We start from the raw sequence: 20,369 nt of genomic DNA on the forward strand, positions 1-20,369 counted from the left end.
ATTGTAGATGCCTCTGACCACCCACTTGGGGACTAATATTGTTCTCTTCAGAGCAATTCAGAAATCCCATATTTTATATTTAGAAACACCAACTGAATAGGGTATTAACTCTCAGTTTAGCTCAAGCAAGAAAAAACAAGCTTTAAGGCCATTAGAAAACTATGGAGAGAGGATTTTCAACTTTCATTCAGGCCGGTGGCTGAAAAACTTCTGAATGAACTACAATAATGCATTAATCCCTTTGGTACTCTTTGAAATTGATTGCAATTCATATTCTAAATCAAACTTGCATATAGCTAGGTCTTATGAAGATGCACAATTTCAAGCGAGAGAAGTAGGAAAAAAAGAATGGTTTAGTTTCTTTAAATTTACAGTCCAGGAGTACTTAGAAAAAGCCAATCTGTTGTGGGGGGACACAGTTTCAAAAAGGGAAAATCTTGCTTTACTTATCTGTAGGAGTTCTCTGACAGGCTCTGCAAGCATGTGGTTAAAGGGGAATCAATGGATAAAATAGACTTAGATTATCCAAAGTCCTCCAAAGGTTATCCAAAGGGTTCCAAATCAAAAGATTGAACAAAAACATCTAGTCGTGGGAATTTTTTGTCCATGGGTAGTCTTGACTGAAAGACAGAAAACAAAAGTAGAGATAAAAGGTAAATTTTGAAGATGAGATGGGTAAATAGTGAAGTCTCACAGGGATCAGTAGTAGGAATGATTTTCTACAAAAAGTCTTGCTCATCAATGGTATTTATTGAAAGTTTACTGGATGTGAAACACTGTTCTAAGTGTTAAGAAGAGTAGAACAGAATCAGTCAATCAATCGCATTTCTTGAGTGCTTACTGTGTGCAGAGCACTGTACTAAGTGCTTGGGAAGTACAAGTTGGCAACATATAGAGACAGTCCCTACCCAACAGTGGGCTCACAGTCTAAAAGGGGGAAGCAAGAACAGAAGCAAGATTTAAGGTCACTGCCCTACAGGTATTTACAGTCTAATGCTGTGGACAGACAGAAAAATAGTACTTACACATACTGGAAGCAGGAGGAAACATAAGGATAAACTGAGAAACAGTATAAAAGTAAAAGGATGAAAGAGCTGAATAATCGGGATGAGGGGGTGTGCAGGGAAACTCCAGGTTTTCAGTTGACACTCCATGCTTCTGAAACAGCATTAGTCTAGAAAGATTAGGATCAACTGCGGGAAGGAAGATCTCCAAAAACTGATGAGTGGACTGAGCAAATATGAACTGCAGCATGTAGAGAAAGATGACCAATTTGCAACTATATAATGGTGAGCCTTGAGGTCCTAATCACAATCCAGGAAATATATCAGTTATTGCCAAGAAATGTCTGGAAAACAAAGCAACAGGCCCTAGTTCGGCTACAATATAAAAATGTGCCTTGCCCACACCTGATATACTGTATGTTGTTTCAGGCATTGCCTCTATCATCATCATCATCATCAATCGTATTTATCAATCGTATTCATGCCTCTAGACTAGAAGCATGGCATAGTGAATAGAGCACAGGTCTGGGAGACAGAAGGGCATGGGTTCCAAATGCACCTCATCCACTTGTCTGTTGTGTGACCTTGGGCATGTCACTTTACTGTGCTTCATTTACCTCATTTGTAACCTGGGATTAAGACCATGATCCCCACATTACGACGGAGACTGTGTCCTACCTGATTTGCTTGTATGAAGCAGCGTGGTTTAGAGGAAAGAGCACAGGCTTGGGAGTAAGAGGACATGGGTTCTAATCCCAGTTCAGCCACTTGTCTGTTATGTGACCTTGGGCAAATCACTTAACTTCTCTGTGCCTCAGTTACCTCATCTGTAAAATGGGGACTAGGACTATGAGCCCCACGTGGGGCAACCTGATTCCCTTCTATCTACCCCAGTGCTTAGAACAGCGCTTGGCACATAGTAACCACTTAACAAATACCATTGTTATTATTACTAGACATAAGGTCATTGTGGGCAAGGAATGTGTCTGTTTATTGTTATATTGCATTCTCCCAAGTGCTCAGTACAGGGCTCTAGAAACAGTAAGTGCTCAATAAATACAGTTGATTGACTGACTGACTTAAGGAAGGATCATAATAGGGCTGGAGAAGGTGACCAGACTGATCGAAGGAATGGAGAGACTTCCAAATGAGGACAGATTGAAAAAGGCAACCTGGGCATACTGAAAAGATTAAAGCTGAGCAGGGGGCATGATTGAACCATTAAACACTCATGTAGGGGGTAGGCAAGTTGAATGTAGAATATTGACTAAACCTCACAATCACAGAAAAAGAGCCCCTATTAAGGTGTGAAGGTGCTGGATTCAAAACAAACAAAAGGCAATGGCTCTTCACTCAGCAGGAGGGAGATGCATCTAAGGAATTACCTCAGGAAGTTGTTCAAGTGGAAAAAATCAGCAAATTCAAGAGAAAATCAAGGAGGTAAATGGAAAGAGAGAGATCTAGAGGGACAAGATTGGGATGTTTGGTGATAAATTCTGAACATTAAAATTGATGTCCAAAAGGACACAGTTCCTCCCAACATCCTGTTGTTCCTATTGAAAAAGAAGACTAACCTGGGTAGACCATTGATTATTTTATTTTATCTTACATCCCATGGGGTGGGAAAGCAGATTTTTAAAATGGTGACTTCTGAAGAAAAATACCTGTATCTGATTACTTTCTTGGGAAAATTTAAAAGCTAGGCAGGGGAACTGTAGCTCCTGACTTCATTTAGTAGATTTTTTTAAGCACTTAACAAATATGCTTACTATGTGCCAGCAACTGTATTAGTGCTGGGGTAGATACAAGACAATTAAGTTGGATATAGTCCATGTCCCACAAGAGGCTCACAGTCTTAATCCTCACTTTACAGATGAGGCAACTGAGGCACAGATAAGTTAAGTGATTTGCCCAAGGTCACACAGCCTTCTGACTCTCAGGTACATGCTTTATCCATTAGGACACACTACTTCTCAGTTTACCATGTCACCCTATGTCTAATTCTCTTACTGTGGGTGTCCCTCAAAATTTTATCTAAGGCCTCTCATCACTTCCACTCTCTTGGAGGTTTCATATGGTCACTTTCATATGGTCAGTCTCTTTCACAGGCACCTCCTCTGCCCCCACCCCCTAACTCGAGGTTCAGTCTGGGGTCCCCTTCTATTCTCAATCTATATCCTCTATTTTGGAGAATTCATTCACTCCCATGGCTTCAACTACTACCTCTATGTGGATGATTCCCAAATCTACATCTCCAGCCCTGATCTCTTTCCTTCTGTGCCATCTCACATTTCCTCCTGCCTTCAAGACATCTCTATGGGGATGTCCTGCCATCAGCTCAAACTTAACATGTTGAAAACAGAACTCCTTATTTTCCTACCATGACCCTCTCCTTCCCCTGACTTTTCCAGTGTAGGACAGCACCACCATCTTTCCTGTCCCATAAGCCCATAACATTGATAAGCTCTTAGTACAGTGCTCTGTACACAGTAAGTGCTCAATAAATACAATTGAATGAGTCTTTGACTCCTCTCATTCAGTTGCAAATTCAGTCTGTCACTCATTCCTGAAGGTTCAGCTTTCACATCGCTAAAATCCATCCTTTCCTCTCCAACTACTACTATGTTAATCCACTTATCCTACCCTGCCTTGATTACTGTGTCAGCCTCATTGCTGACCTCCTGCCTCCCGTCTCTTCCCACTCCAGTTCATACTTTGCTGCCCAGATAATTTTTCGAGAAAAATGTTCAGCCCATGTTTCCCCACTCCTCAAAAACCTCCAGTGGTTTACCCAGCACCTTCACATTAAACAAAAACTTCTTTCCATTGGCTTTAAAGCACTCATTCACCTTGCCACCTCCTTCCTTACCTGGCAACTCTCCTATTACAACCCAGCTGGTATATTCAGTCCTCTAATGCCAACTTACTCATTCTACCTTGATCTCATCTATCTCACCACTCACCTCTCACCCATGTCCTGCATCTGGCTTGAAACACCCTCCCTTTTCATAGGACAATTAATCTCCCCACCTTCAGTGCCTCATAGGAGACACATCTCCTCCAAGATGCCTTCCCTGACTAGGTCCTCTTTTCCCACTCCCTTCTGCATCACCCTGACTTGCTCCCTTTATTCACCACCCTTCCCAGCCCCACAGAACACACACACATATATATATATAATTTATAATACATACTATTATATATAATTTATTCATTTATATTAATGTCTGTCTCCCCCTATAGACTGTAAGCTCATTATGGGCAGGAAATGTGTCTTATGCTGTTGTGTTGTACTCTCCCAAGTGCTTAGTACAGTGCTTTGCACTCAGTAAGCACTCAGTAAATATGATTGAAATACGATTGAATGAATGGCTTCAACTCTCACCTGCCCTGCAATCCTGAATCTATCCCCTTTAGCTTCTGGAACATCTCCACTTGAATGTCCTGTCAGCATCTCAAACTCAACCTTTCTAAAATTTATCTCTTCATCTTTCACTCTGAAGCTACTCCTCTCCCTAATTCCTAATTGACACAGTTCTATATTCTGGCCATATTGAGTACAAGATTAAGTAGAGTGGAGATTCATCTTTCATTTCAAATAAAAGTTCCATTCAGTCTGTTATAGAGCTATGAATTGGCAGTCCAAATAAGATACATGTTATACATGAGTAGTCTGATTGTTTTATAGTCATGTTAAAAATTTTTTTTTTGGTAATACCAGCAGTATTTGACTGCAATGTCCTTCCTTATTAGACCTCTCTGAAGAGACAGGTGTAGGGGAAAATCCAAAGGAATTTTCAACTTTCAGAGTCACTGAACATCTTCTATGTTGCTTGCGGAGGAGAAATAATAGAATAGGGAAGCTACCCCAGTGGGTGATCAGAAAGCAGGAGGTAACAGGAAGAGAAAGGGGAAGAATGACAATCTGCTCTTATGTCAGAAGCTTAGCTGGCTTTATTTCTTAATGCATTTCTTTCTTAGAAAGCATTTTCTATGACCACTGTAAAGAGAAGTGTGCTCACTGCCTGTGTTAGCTTGCTAGAATCCTTCAAGCAAGAGCCAACATCATGTTTGTGATTTAATGCAGTACTGCTATCTAAACCAGGTGGACATCTTATTTATAGATAATCCATTAAGGCCTCATTAACAAGGAGTAAATGGTGATTTTCTACACTATTAGTTCTGAGTTTTGAGAGAGGAAATTGATTTTTCTCATCCTGTACAAAGCTTGAGAGCCTACCCTTTTCTGCCACACTTGAGAGTGGAGCGAGCAAAAAACAGACACTAACATAATGTGTCGGCAAGAAGTCGGGTGGCAGGTAGAGAGTATGCACAAAGACATTTTGGACATCTTTAGTTGGGGCAGGAGGAACAAACCTGAGGTAACTCTAAAATATAAGCTCACTAAGGGCAGGGAATGTGTCTACCGACTCTGTTACATTGTTATACTCTCCCAAGTGCTTAATACAGTGCTGTGCACATAGTAAGTGCTTAGTAAATATTATTGTTACTGTCATGAAAAGCACTCTGATTCACTCTCATCATCTGTTCCACTTCTATCCCCTCAACACACCTGAAAAAGGTTTACACTCTGTCACATTAATATATGTTTGAAGCACCTAAGTCATGGAGGTATTTTCAGCTCCCTAATGAAATTAGGTAGGCATGGTGATATGTTCTTACAAGCCTAATAGGAAATTAGAAAGCCTTATGTGATCACAGGATATAATTACTAAGAGATTTATTAACACATTTATGTTAATTCCTAAACCCATAGACCTTTTTAAATAACTTTGTAAGGTAGGTAAGCAACAGATAATATTATCCTCCCTGATTCTATATAATAGGACATGTAAAGTCACAACATTTACTATGCTAAGCTATGATAATGAAGGTTCAACCACTACCCTCCGCGAATAACCATAATAAAAATATAAGATTGACAGGTGTTGGCACACGATGGGCAAAACAGATTAAAGAATGCAAATATGCATTATAGGTTTTCTTTAGATCCAGTTCATATTGGTCAAATTGAATGATGACCTTTCTCTGTTCCCTTCCTGGCATACAGACACTTGTGAGACAGACAGGCTGAGAGATCATTCCTTATTTGTCAGGTGAAGGGTCTTGTTTTTAATTTGAAGGTGAAAAACAGTGAAATTAGTCTGGATGTATTAACCAGAATGAATTGCTAGGGCAATTTAAAGTGTGTATGTGTCTTCAACATTCATGCACTATTTCATTTGTCATTTATGGAAAAGATGAAACAACCACAAGGATTTCAGTGCATTGATATTTGGGGTATGCATGGACAGAATAATTACTAGAGTGCTATGGTTCAGACTGATGTCCTTGTTTACCATGGCCTCTCATTTTTGAAAAATATTTTTTGGACGTATCTGGAATATCTACCCCCAAAATACCAGTTTTAGAAGTTCTTGTAAAAAAAACTTTTATGTTACTAACATAAAGGAATTTTAGAATGAGGAAAAATAATCTCTGAAGTAGGAGTAAGCATCACAGAGAAGGCCCCTGGCATCTTTGAGTTAAAAGGCAATGACGCCCGAGCCTTGTCAGTTCTACTTTTTTTGCGCCAGCGGCTGCATTCAATAACTTTGCTGCACCAAAATGTTTTTAGATTGTCCAGGGTGACTCATTTTGTTAGCTAGGTAGACAGAAAGTAAACAATATTCATGTTGATGATGTTGGGAATCAACTTTTTGAAACTTTTGGTAGATAAACTCATTTTAAACTCTCATTAGAATCTATGGATCACCTCTCAGGATCACACCTGGAGAGTTTCCAGTACACTACCAGTCTTGGCTATGGGAGGGAGAGTCAAGTAGAGGCCTACCCATTCCATTCCTAGCTTGGGCAGTGACTAGCGAGAGGAAGGCAATCTGCTACAAATCAAAACTCACCTGTGCTGGGCAGCAGCAGCATGGGAGAGAGTCGAGGGTGGAGACTCCAGTTTATTGTGTGGAAGAAGCCAATGCCAAACCACTTCTGTATTTTTACCAAGAAAACTTTATGGATACACTACCAGAATGATTGCAGATGGAGGTGGGGCGTTCTGGGAGAGTTGTGTCCATGGAGTCACTATGGCTCGGAGACAACTTGTCAACATAATACAAGATGGAACAAACCATTTGTTTTTATGCACAGTAATTTTTTTCAAAATAGTAAGCAACTTTAATCCTTTAGTATCTACATGCCTCAAAATCCAAGTATACTTGGTTGTGGAAGCAGCCATTCATTATTGACCATCAAAATCTTTCTGAAAGATTAATTTGCAAAGAGCTAGCATCTAAGTCATTTTATGAATTGATTTGAAAAAAGTTTAAAGCTATGAAAAGTCATATTAGAGATTTTAAAATGTTCTTTTATTTTCATAGCAGCCAAGTTCATCATGCATTGTGTTTATGTATTATTAATGTCTGATTTTTTTAGTCTCTGTCATTGCACTGTTCAAATAATTCTAGGTTTTAAAATGTAAAACAGCTGTCCAGTTTCATCTATTTTCTGTGATTTAATTTGGAGATCACTGTACTGAAAATGATTTCAATTCTAAAAAAGAGTTTCACTTGATAATAATAATCATAATGGCATTATTTAAGCACTTACTATGTGCCAAGCACTGTTCTAAGCACTGGCAGGGATACAAGGTAATCAGGTTGTCCCACATGGGGCTCACAGTCTTAATTCCCATTTTACAGATGAGGTACTTGAGGCCCCCAGAAGTTAAGTGACTTGCCCAAAGTCACACAGCAGACAAGTGGCAGAGCCGGGATTAGAACCCACAACCTCTGACTCCCAAGCCCGGGCTTCTTCCACTGAGCCAAGCTGCTTCACTTCCTTTTTTATTTTCTAACAAAACCAAATATTTTAACGAAACTCTTGGATAACACCGGAGGAAAACAGTATCTCCCCCTTCTAGACTGTTCTCCCCCTTCTAGACTGTGAGCCCACTGTTGGGTAGGGGCCATCTCTGTATGTGGCCATCTTGTACTTCCCAAGCGCTTAGTACAGTGCTCTGCACACAGTAAGTGCTCAATAAATACGATTGAATGAATGAATGAATTAGGTGACATAAACTTGTGAGATGGATTCTAAATTGATGCCGACAACTCCATCATTCCTACCTACATCACTTGATTCCCTCCAATTTTACTTCCAACTTGCATTAATCTGTATGCTCCCTCCTTCACTTATCTTCTTATTTCTTTTTTTATGGTACTTTTTTTTAAGCACTTAATACGTACTATAATATACTATAATAAAAGCTGGAATAGACAAAAGCTAATCAGGTTGGACACAGTTCCTGTCCCACATAGGGCTAACAGCCTTAATTCCCATTTTCTAGATTAGGTAACTGAGGCACAGAGAAGGAAAGTGGTTTATTTAAGGTCACACAGCAGACCAGGGGAAGAGTGAGGATTAGAACCCAAGTCCTTCTGACTCTAGGCCTGAGTTCTATCCACTAGGCCATGCTGCTTCTCAATGTCTTGTTATTGCTGGAAAATTGGAGGTCAACATTTTTTGCCCCCATGACCACTAGAGTAGTCTCTGAATACTAATCTCCAATCAATCAATCAATCATCAATCAGTCAATTGTATTAATTGAGCACTTACTGTCTGCAGATAGTAAGTACTCGGGGTAGTACAATAAATCAAAAGCTTGAGGTTTAGGTGTTAGGGCACGGAATCATCATCAATCATCATCAATCATATTTATTGAGCACTTACTGTGTGCTGAGCACTGTACTAAGCGCTTGGGAAGTACAAATTGGCAACATATAGAGACAGTCCCTACCCAACAGTGGGCTCACAGTCTAAAAGGGGGAGACAAAGCCAAACATACTAACAAAATTGTCAATTCCAAATTAGTATCTGTGACCACATAATTTTTTGGAAACCCATGGCAAGTCAAGGACTATGGTCAACCTTTTGGGAAGGCAAGCCATGGACCCACTCTCCAGAAGTTTGCAATCTACAGCGACCATTTTGTTGGACTTATTGGCAAATCTAGAGATGATGGAAAATTTGGAACTGAACAAGCACATTTAAGTATAATGAAGAAAGGCACAGTAGGGAATTCTACATGACATCTAATTTCAGTGTTACTCTTGCTGTGGAGAGGGGGGAGTTCCTGCACATATCTAGATTTAGAATGTAGCCAGCTTCATCCGCAGCATTTCTGGATGTTGATGTTAGTCTTCCATGGACTTACCTGTAATACAGGTGGCAAATTTTAGCAGAAACTGCAAATTCATTGACTTCTTTTAAGCCCCTTGAGTTTTTCTCTTTGGCAAAGTGTTCATCTAAAATGAGAAGGCAGTAGTTATATGACCTCTTTCCTACTCCTCATTTTTAATACCTGGCTTGTATTTGCTACATTTGTTCCTGATCTATCCCGGAAAATCCTAGAGGAAAATATTTCAAATTATTTAAAATCTGTTCACCTATAATCAAAGGGCCTTGGCCTGATTTAACAAGTAAATATTTAAAATAAATACTGGGAAAAATAGATAAAAATAACTGAATGCACGCCTTTTTAATTTTTGCCAAACTGGATGAAATTTAAAAACCATTTGAACACGTGTCGCTGGAATCTTCTGGCCAGCATGTCAATACGTATATTTACCTGGGACCCATCTTGGTTTTCAGGCAAATGCTACAGAATATTCCTTAAAAACCAGAGCTGTGATATTCTGTGTGTGCTGTTTTCTGTTTTTTTCTTTTGGAAGGTGATCAAATGAGAATGTAATGAAATGATTGAGTTTTTTGGCAGTATAACTGTTGTTTAAAAATTGGCAAATGACATGGCCTTATCCGAACAACAAGACGATTATGGCCTTAGAGCATTTTCTTCCCGTAAGTCCACATAGCGTTCCTGGTTCACGCTTGTGATTGCTTCTGAAGGCTGATTTAACTTCTCTTACAAGGTCAATCCAGAAGGCAAGGCGGGCTCCCTCAGGACTAGTGGAAGTTCTTTGTGGTTGGAGCCCTGAGGCAGAAATTGGCAGAGATCTTGTGAGAACCACAGAAGACATATAATTACAGGTTAAACAGATCAGAACGTATTTTCTTGAACAAAAATTCCATCTCATTTCTTTTAAATTAGAAGGGAAAAAACGGCTTAGCGGTATGAGGCCTGTACCCTAGGCTGTGGAGCAAAACGCCAGGCTTCTTGCATTTTTTTCTCTACCCAAGCCTTTATAAAACAGGTCTCTACTGATAAACCTGGACAGATCCTTTTCTTGTGGTTGGTGTGGAAGGGCATACCTTTTCACGTCTGACATCGTAGAATGAAGTAGTAACTAATTTATAGCTCTCAAAATGCTTTCTTGAGATGTCTTACATAACTAGACTATAAAATCCTTGAGGTCTTCATACTCTTTTGTATTCACCCGTGCCCTTCCACTCCAGTTTGTCTGTATTTCTATATGTCTTTATTTTATATATATTTTGGGCATTTTCGTTCCTTTGTCCTACATGGTTTAACTATCAATCAGCAGTCCAGTGCTTATATATTCAATAATACTAATGACTGATAATTAAGCGTTGTAGAATGAAGGAAAGAAAATACCTTAGCTTTATTAAAATATACCATTCCAGACAAACCAGATAGAAACTAATACAAGTGATATTGCCTTTCTTTGTAAGTTCTTTTAAATACTAACTGTATTGCAATTCTGATGCCAAAAAGCCCCATCTTGATGATGCATATACCTTTTAGTTTGCTCTCCCTAAAATATTAAACATACCATTAAGAATTTATATTATAAATTATGAGATTCTGAGATTTACACAGCTAATTAACCTCTCTTTTGATATCCCTTTTCTTAATTCATGCCTTCACTTTCAGTGGATAACCAAACAATAACATACCACATTATATTGTATTATTGTGCAGTGTTCATTGAAGTTGGAATAGTTTTGGAGTTTTGGGCATTAAAATAATATGTATTTTTGAGTTAATGGTCAGGAATACAAAAATAAAAATAATTCAAAATCTGTTGGGTATTCCTTGAATACCTTTGTAATTCAATAGTAAATTCCAATCAAGAGAAAAATCAAATGTTGCATAACTGCTAAATTTGAGCAAGTAAATACAGAGGACTGAATATGGATTTTTGAGTTGGATCATTAGCAAGGAATTAAATTGCATTTAGTCATATTAACAATGGTGAGTTAAATACTCAGTATAATTTATTGAAGCATGACAGGCATGCATCATGCATCCTAACTAAAATGTAAACTTTCGATTTCTGAAATCACTGTGTTTACAAAACATAGCATTCGCAACTATTTTTCCAGTGATTTAATAGGTTGGGGGATAATGGTTTGAAACAAAACAGAACAACAAGAAGAGTAACAACAGCAGGAATTTCCCCATCCAGCAGAACCCCAGCCATTGGCTTTAATGCACTCTTTCCTCTCCTCCTTATCCACTTTTCTCAATCAATCAATGACATTTGTTGATTTGTTACTGGGCACAGAACACAATACTAAGCACTTGAGACAGCTCATTAGGGTAAGTAAACACTATCTCTGCCCTCAAGAAGCTAACAATCTAGTGAGGGAGATGCACATTAAAATAAATAAATTGTAGAGAATGCAACTGAATATAAGGTTAAATACATAAGTGCTTTAGGGTGGGGATGTAAGATAAATACCAAAATGCTTAAAGTGCCTTTAGGGGGTACTGTGCCTCCAGGCAAAGATGGCACAGAACAGAGGGAAAATAGGATGGGAAGATGAGATATTAGTCAGGGAAAGCTTTCTGGAAAACATAGGATTTTTTGTAGGGCTTTGAAGAGGGGAAGAGTGGTGGTCTGTTGGATATGAAGGAGGAGGGAGTTCCTATCAGGACAGAGGACATGAGCAACATAAGTAAGGTTGACTGTGAAACAGATGAGTGCGGTTCAGTGAGTAGGTTGAGTTTAGAGGAATGGAGAATGGGATTTGTATCATAGTGAGAGAGAAGAGTGAGGATAGGTAGGGGAAAGAGAGCTGATTGAGTTCTCTGTTTCTTTCATGCTAACCTACTCATTGTGCCTATTGCCTATTGCTCTCTCTGCCTGAAATCCTATTCCTATCCACATCTGACAATTCACAGCTGTCCCCAGCTCCTAAGTCCTTCTTATCCAGAAGACTTTCCATGATTATTTTCTAATCTCCACCATCTCAAATACAATAACTCCACCTTTACATCGTTCAGTCACTTGATGGTATTTATTGAGTGTTTGCTATGAGTAAACCACTGTACGAACCACTTAGGAGGGTACAGTGGAGTTTGTAGACATGAACTTTGCCCTCCTGAATAGCATGAATGTGAATATTTTATGTATTCTATTACTTCTTTTCTATATGCCATTTTCTTTATTGTCTTCCACGTTGGGATATAAAGTCCTTGAGAGCAGGGATAATGTCTCCTAATGCTATTGTACTCTCCCAAGTACTTAGTAATAATAATAATCATAATAATAATGGCATTTATTAAGCACTTACTATGTGCAAAGCACTGTTCTAAGTGCTGGGGAGGTTACAAGGTGATCAGGTTGTCCCAAGTGGGGCTCACAGTCTTAATCCCCATTTTACACATGAGGTAACTGAGGCACAGAGAATTGAACTGACTTGCCCAAAGTCACACAACTGACAAGTGGAGGAGCCGGGATTTGAACCCTTGACCTCTGACTCCAAAGTCCGGGCTCATTCCACTGAGCCACGCTGCTTTTCTATAGTGCTCTAAATTGATTGATTGATTACTTCAAGCAGTTCCCATTGTTTTTAGTTGCAGAAATAATACCAATTCTTTAACATTTTATGGGGAACTAATTTGTAACTAATTATACTTCAATATTTCCAGTTAGCATATGGGAACATTAAATGGCTCCATGAAGGATTATTGCCATTTTGAACCGCGACCGTTTTCTCTGATGAAGTCCTTGGAATAAGTTTCTCCGCCACCTCATCTATTGTCTAAGTGGTTTACATTATTACATTAGTCACCAGTCTAATAACAAGGGGTGGCATGGGGAAAGAGAGAGGTGGGATATTCCAGGGGGCCTCGTTTCTGCCCCTTCCTTCCTGCCAGAGCACTCCCTCTATCCCCCTTCACCAGAGCCTCTTCCCAAAGCCCATTCCACATCCACTCTGTCCCAAGGCAATCAGATTCTCCCTGTAGGAACCAATCTAAGGAAGCAGCTCATTAGCATCATAAATTAACCCCTTCAACTGGGTGGATGCTGATCGGATGCAGGTGTCCAGAGACAGCTGCAATCCAAACATACTGTAGACAATTCAGAAATGTATCATGTACCCCTTCCTTTAAACATTTATGAATAGTTCAATATACAATACTTAGAGACTGATAATGGGTTTCTGGTACAGAAATATATTTCCCTATTTTCCCTATTCTGCCATTGGATATTATCCAAATAGAGCATTTTAAAGTCAGTTTCTTGCAAGAATGACATATTCATAAAATTTGAGCACACTATTTCAGTATGAGAAAGTAAATGGATAGTTCGTGAAAAAAAGGTTTTTATGGATTTGTTCTATAAAAAGGGTGTTTTTTTGACATATATTCAGTATCTTTGTATTTTCTTGAGTGTTCGTTTCAGCATATTGCCAGTGAGGCAAGAACAAGCTTTTCTTATTTCCATGCTTCACTCACAAAATATTTTAGACCTCATGGATGCTGACATATCCTTAAAGAAGGGACAGTACACAGGAAGCCACAGAAGCTGTAGAGTGTACTAGTCTTCTAGGTTGTCTTGTCAAAGCCCTAAGGAACTCACCTCCAAAGCTCCCGGGATAGTTGGGTTTTGGGTGAATGGATGGGTTATTAATTTCTATGGTATGAGTGGTGCACAAGTGAGACAGTCAACTTCTTTCACAAATGCCTACGTTTTAACATCATCCTGACCTGCACTAATCCAAGGCAGTAAGATTGAGAGCTGAAAATCTCATATTCCACCGTTCATACTTAGAGCCACCTGGCAAGATGCTTGTTAGAAAATGAATGGTTCTGGAAATGAATGCTTTATTACTGAAGTTTCTATCTTAGTACAGTACTTTGCACACAGTAAGCGCTCAATAAATACGATTGAATGAATAAACAGGGGGTCATAGTAGGAAATCAGGGGGGTAAGGTAGGAGGGAGAAAGGTGTTGAGTGCTTTAAAATCAATCATAAGTAGTTTTTATCATCAATAATATTTATTGAGCGCTTACTGTGTGCAGAGCACTGTACTAAGCGCTTGGGAAGTACAAGTTGGCAACATATAGAGACAGTCCCTAGCCAATAGTGGGCTCACAAGGTGGATGGACCTCCACTGGATTTTCTTGAGGAGTGGGGAAACATGGACTGAATGACTCTGTGGAAAAGTGATCCAGGCAGTAGAATGAAGTATGGACTGAAGTGGAGAGAGACAGGAGGCAGGAAGGTCAGCAAGGAGGCTGATCCAGTAATCAAGGAGGAATAGGATAAGTGCTTGGATTCACATGGTACCAGTTTGAATGGAGGGGAAAGGGCAGAAGGTTGAATTAACAAGATTTGGTGATGGATAGAATATGAAGGTTTAAGAAGAGAGATGAGTTAAGGATAATGCCAAGGTCATGGGCTTGTGATGCAGAGAGGACACAGGCTGGAGGTACTGTCTACAATGATGAAGTCATCAATCAGTCAATTGTATTCACTGAGCACTTACTATGTGCAGAGAACTGCACTAAGCACTTGGGAGAGTAAAATACAACAGAACTAACAGAAACATCCCCTTACCATAAAAAGCTAACAGTCTTGGTGGACGAGAAAAGTTTTGGGTGGGAATATGAAGAGTTTTGTACTGGACGTAGGTTTGAGATGCCTGTGGGAAGGCAGGAGGATATATGAAACTGCAGAGAAAGAGAGAGGTCAGGGCTGGCAGTTTATGTAGATTTGGGAATCATCCTCATAGATATGATAGTTGAGGCCAATGGAGCAGATGAGTTCTCTAAGGGAGTGGGTACTGATGGAGAATAGGAGGAGACCTAAATCTGAGCCTGGAGGGACTCCCACAATTAGAGGTTTAGAGATAATAATAATAATAATGATATATATTAAGCACTTACTATATGCTGAGCACTGTTTTAAGTGCTGGGGTAGATACAAGGTAATCAAATTGTCCCACGTGCGGCTCACAGTCTTAATCCCCATTTCACAGATGAGGTAACCGAGGCACAGAGAAGTTAAGTGGCTTGCCCGAGGTCACACAGCAAACAAGTGGCAGAGTCAGGATTACAACCCACATCCTCTGATTCCCAAGCTTATGCTCTTTCCACTAAGCCATGCTGTTTCTCAGCAGGAGAAAGAGTAGGAGCCAACATAAGAGACTGAAATGAGTGTCCAGAGATCAATCTGGTGGCACCATGTGGAAAAAATTATGTCTCTCTCAACTATGCCATTCTGACATTTGACTATTAGCTTGTTATAGGTCAGGATGATAAAGGAAGGAACTCAGAGGTCAAATGCAAGCCATTCCTCACAGTGCTTCCTGCTGAGAAATTGATGCACTATCACAGTCAAAAGAAATCAGTCAGCAGTGATGACCTCCCAAGATTTATTATCTATGATATTTGGTGTTTGGAAATGCATAAAGAAAAAAAAAAGCACAATATTACCTTTACATTCTTCAAACAGTAGTATATTTTGGTTCCTGGAGAAGATTATGACATCCATCTTGAAGGAGTTTGTATTTGTTAAGCTAAATTGTATAAGTATCTAGTAAATATTTGTCTCTTCTGAATGTCCAATTCCTTTTTTTGATGAGGGGAGATATATTTGGATATGTTAAATCTGTTCTTTGCCCACTTAAAATCATTCCTAATTTATGTAGCAGAAAACATCTTGTCAAACATAAAACATTGCCAGTGGGTGATAGGGGTTCCTTAAAAGCAAAAAGCAATACTCTGTAGCTCTAATGCTTGGAGGGGTGGTTCGTAGGCCAAACGTTTGTAAGCAGAGATTACCACCTGGATGTGTTGACCGTGGCACACTTATGTTATTATTATTTTCCTCCTATACTCTCCTTTTTTATGACTTCCCCCTTATTTAAGCACATAATTAGTCAAAAGGAAAACTGATGGGGAGATGTTCTCAGTGAACTTGGAGTGCCAAAAGGCTGTCTTTACTGAGGGCCAGATGGCTAACGGGGCCATTTTTAGATATCACGTCTCACATTTTTGCAGTTACGTCCTCTGCATGGACTGCCTATCAGGGCAGTGCACAGGTCATAAATATACACAGCGTAGCATAGCTTAAATGTTGGATAGGTAAAAGGAAATGAACTCTGCTAATACTAACCTCTTCTCTCCCATTGTGAGAAGGGAGGGAAATGGGAGGCAAAGAGATTTTTAACAGTATAGAAGGGAAATTAAAGACTCACACAAATGCCACATTTCTATTCCTGGAGAAAATCTTCTTGCACTGCATAATTTCAAATAAGCTTCTGTGAGTGCCAGTCAAAATGATACTGGTTTCTTAAGCGGAACTGGTTGTCTTTATAGGGTCTAACAGAACTGGGAAGCATTGTGGCCTAGCAATCAGAAAACCTAGGTTTTAATCCCAGCTCTGCAGTCGTCTGCCGTATCACCTTGAGCAAGTCCCTTAACTTCTCTGTCCCTCAGTTGCTCCATCTGAAAAATGGGGATTCAATACCTATTCTCCCTTCTACTTAGACTGGGAGCCTTATGTAGGACAGGGTCTCTGTGTGCCCTGACTAATTTGTGCCTAACCTAGCATGTAGAACGAATACCATAAAACAAAACACATCTTTTTCAGAGCAAGCAGAGTTAAGGAAATGAAGAATGGAATTTAAAGTAAGGCTCATGATGCCAGTCTAGGCCTTGAGGAGGTGAAAAAGTAAAAACCAAACCAATATTCAAATTTTATCTTTCAGTTTCAGCAGGTCACTGTATACAATGCTAGCCATATCTCTTAGACTCTCTGGCCATGCAGATTGCTAGAACACGTCATAATTTTTAACCTCCCATTATAACTTAAACAATTTTCCTTGAGTTCTTAGGAAGTGGCATTTGTTGCTCATGTTTTATTTAACAGATCTCCAGGAGAAAAAGAAAATGCCAATATTTAACATTACATTAATTTTAGGTTTTTTTCCTTACCTATTCAATTGGCTCTAAAAGGAAAAGAACCAATTAAGTGAATTGCAGTACTTTCTTTTAAATGTATTTTGTTTACATCAGTCAGTCATTGTTTCTTTAGTTTTTCCAGGTGATTTAGTCACAAGCCTTTATTCTACAATCGTCTTGTCTCTTTTCCTCTTACTTGGTTTTGCATGCAAATATTATTTGTAAGGCTTCAAGAACAAATATTTTTAACCTAGTATGATGAGTTTTGTTGAAACATAAAATTAATTATGGGCAATTGAAAAAAAGGGATTTCAATAATTATAGTTCTGACAGTTGAGTAAAATTATAATGCTGCTGACAATTATTATAGCTGTCTTTGCAACTTGCTTTACCAGAAGATAACTCAAACTTACTTACTGCATTAATTCATCAAAAGGTGCTGTCTCTCAGGCAGATAAGTAGTCTCAGACACACTTTTTTAGATTTATTCAAGTGGTCATGAATTCTTCCATAGGTATAAATGCAGCATTTACAGGATACCACAATAGACTAAATCCATTTGCACTCTGCAAAGTTATGTTTTCATTATCCAGACATAGATGAATAGCAGAATCTTCTGAAGCATTTGTAGTTCTTTCTTAATAATGTCACTTTCCAAGAAGGGTCTTGAAAGGAATAAATGAAGCATTTTGCCTGAGAAGGATAATTTCAAAATTTCAATGTGATTTTCACTTCCCTCATTTAACAATTAGGCTTTATTTCTGAAAAAAAGTTTAATTTCAATAATTGTAAAAATAAATTGTAAAACAAAGAAGTAGAATGGGCCTAGGAGCCCAAGGACCTGGGTTCCAATTCTGACTCTACCACTTGTTTGGTATGTGAATTTGAGAGAATCACTTACATTCTCTGTGTCTCAGTTTCCTTATCTGTAAAATGAGGATTAAAACAGTGAGCCCCATGTGGAACATGGACTGTATTCAACCTAATTGTCTTTCATTTATTCAAGCACTTAGTATAGAGCTTGGTACTTACTAAGCACCTAACAAATAACCTTAACATATTTCAAGGATTTGGGATAGAAAAGTTAATAGAATGCAGTTATACATTACCAGGGATTTTGTCAAGCAGGGAGAAAAATTAAATGAAAGCAGTGTGGCTTAGTGAAAAGAGCATAGGTTTAGGAGTTGGAAGACCTGTGTTATAATACTGATTCTATAACCTTTCTGCTGTGTGAACTTGGGCAAGTCACTTAACATCTCTGTGCCTCAATTCCCTCATTTGTTCTTCCTCCTACCTTGTGAGCCCATGGGTATTCATGTGAGACCTGATTATCTTGTATCTACCCCAGCCCTTAGTACAGTGCTTGACACATAGTGAGTATTTAACTAAAAACATAATCATTATTAATGTAGATGTGTGAGGAATTCTCCTTTCCCCTCTGCATTTCTAAAGAGAGTCATTTTTTTTCCTAAAAAGTTGGAATATCCATATGCTATATAGTCCTTTTCCCATCCCTATACTACTATGGGAATTCAGATTTTGTTCTAAATTCAGAAAGTTGTTTTTAATTTTAAATAATATGTACCCTGGGGATATGTGAGAAGTCAATCTTCTTCTAGGATTCTATATGGATGTGGAAGTAGCTAAATGGAAGGAATGGCTTAAATTGAAATGCACTTAGAAATATCAATGCTAAAGACAATAAATGTGCCTGTGCTGCAGTACATCCTGTATTTAAGAAAAACCTACCAAGATATTTTGCAATGATGAAAGGGGAAAGAAGAAAGGGGGAGAGATGTTGTTTGTTCTGTTTTTCATGAATATCGTCACTTTTTTTTTTCTTTAACTACTATGATCATTGTTAGTGACTATTGTGAGAAGCAACAAAAATTCATATAAGATCACATGATTTACTGTCTGGATCAAAGGATCAGTGGATTTCACTTCAGTTCTATGCCAATTTGAAAGCATACATCAATGGAAATGTGAATACATAAGTTTAGCTTTTTGGAATACAGTAAGAAAAGCAGAAAGATAAACATATCAACAATGTTTTTCTAGGCATATGAAAGTCATTCAACTCAAGTAACCCTGTCTTCTTAGTCTCTACCCATAATTCAGCCAGCTCCGAGTTATCTAAAATAACATGGATAATTGAAATTCAAAGATAATCCTTCAATTTCATTTTAGCCACAAGTTTCAACCTGCTCTATAACTGAGTCTGTTTCCAATATGATCATTAAGAAGTATCACTGTTTGAGTTGCATTCCTTGCTATGTTCTATGTTCTGGGTATTTAAACCCAGAGTTATCCAAGACCAAAAGGCAAAGAACCAGAGGGAAAAGGTTAAGAAGCAAAAAGCATCTACATAATTAATATATTCTAAATACTTGATACCAGTCTGTTTTGTGAATCAGGCCAAGGCTATGATATACTTTTTTCTTTGTGTGTATATGTGTGAGTGTGTGTGTGTTAGTGTTATCCTTTTTGATTAGCTAACCCACTGTCCCAGTAGAATGCCATCCCAAATTGAATGCAGGATTTGCATAATTTCTAAATATGCCTACGATAAAAGGCAGTTGCTGTTGAAGAAATGAAAATCTGTGAAGCCTAGGGTAAAGAGATAAAACATCTTATGCTTCCCAAATTTATGCCCAGCTCATTTACTAAACCTTTCTTTAAATAAAACCCTCAGTGGAATACTCAGATGTATATATTTTTTTTTCAACAGAATTGTATATATTGATTCCTCTTAGGCCAAAAAAGTGGGTTTTGTGTATTTTTTTATATTTATAAATCATTTTGGGTTAATTTTTTGGCAAACCTTAGAGCCTAATTATTTTGAATCCTTTTGCTATGTTGTTTTTGAAATCATGCTGTAGTTAGCTTTGCAAAAAAACATAGATTTCCAAAATGATATTTCATTGACAAAGTAAATCTCTAAAATAAATTGTCAGAGGCCTATAAAGGACCTCAAAATTGAAATAGTTGTCCCCCATAGACCCTTTGCATCTTAAGATATGCAGAAGACTTAGTGTTCCCTGAATTCAAGGTGCATTCATTCATTCATTCATTCAATCAATCATATTTATTGAGCACTTACTGTGTGCAGGGCACTGTACTAAGCACTTGAGAAGTACAAGCTGGCAACATATAAAGACGGCCCCTACCCAACAATGGGCTCACAGTCTAGAAGGGGGAGGCAGACAACAAAATAAAACATGCGGAC

The 20,369-nt window shown here is 38.5% G+C and overlaps 1 protein-coding gene and 1 non-coding gene across 3 annotated transcripts in view; both read left to right on the plus strand.

Annotated features, from left to right (window-relative positions):
* The window catches only part of PRKG1 (protein kinase cGMP-dependent 1), a 1,213,342-nt gene that overhangs the window by 690,994 nt on the left and 501,979 nt on the right, over positions 1–20,369 (plus strand). The window lies entirely within an intron of this gene.
* Positions 6,778–6,915, plus strand: LOC119926116. The gene has a single exon (XR_005450024.1). It is a non-coding gene; the product is annotated as a small nucleolar RNA SNORA7 (small nucleolar RNA).

The sequence above is a fragment of the Tachyglossus aculeatus genome, chromosome 3, assembly GCF_015852505.1.
Source record: "Tachyglossus aculeatus isolate mTacAcu1 chromosome 3, mTacAcu1.pri, whole genome shotgun sequence".
Lineage (NCBI taxonomy): Eukaryota > Metazoa > Chordata > Mammalia > Monotremata > Tachyglossidae > Tachyglossus > Tachyglossus aculeatus.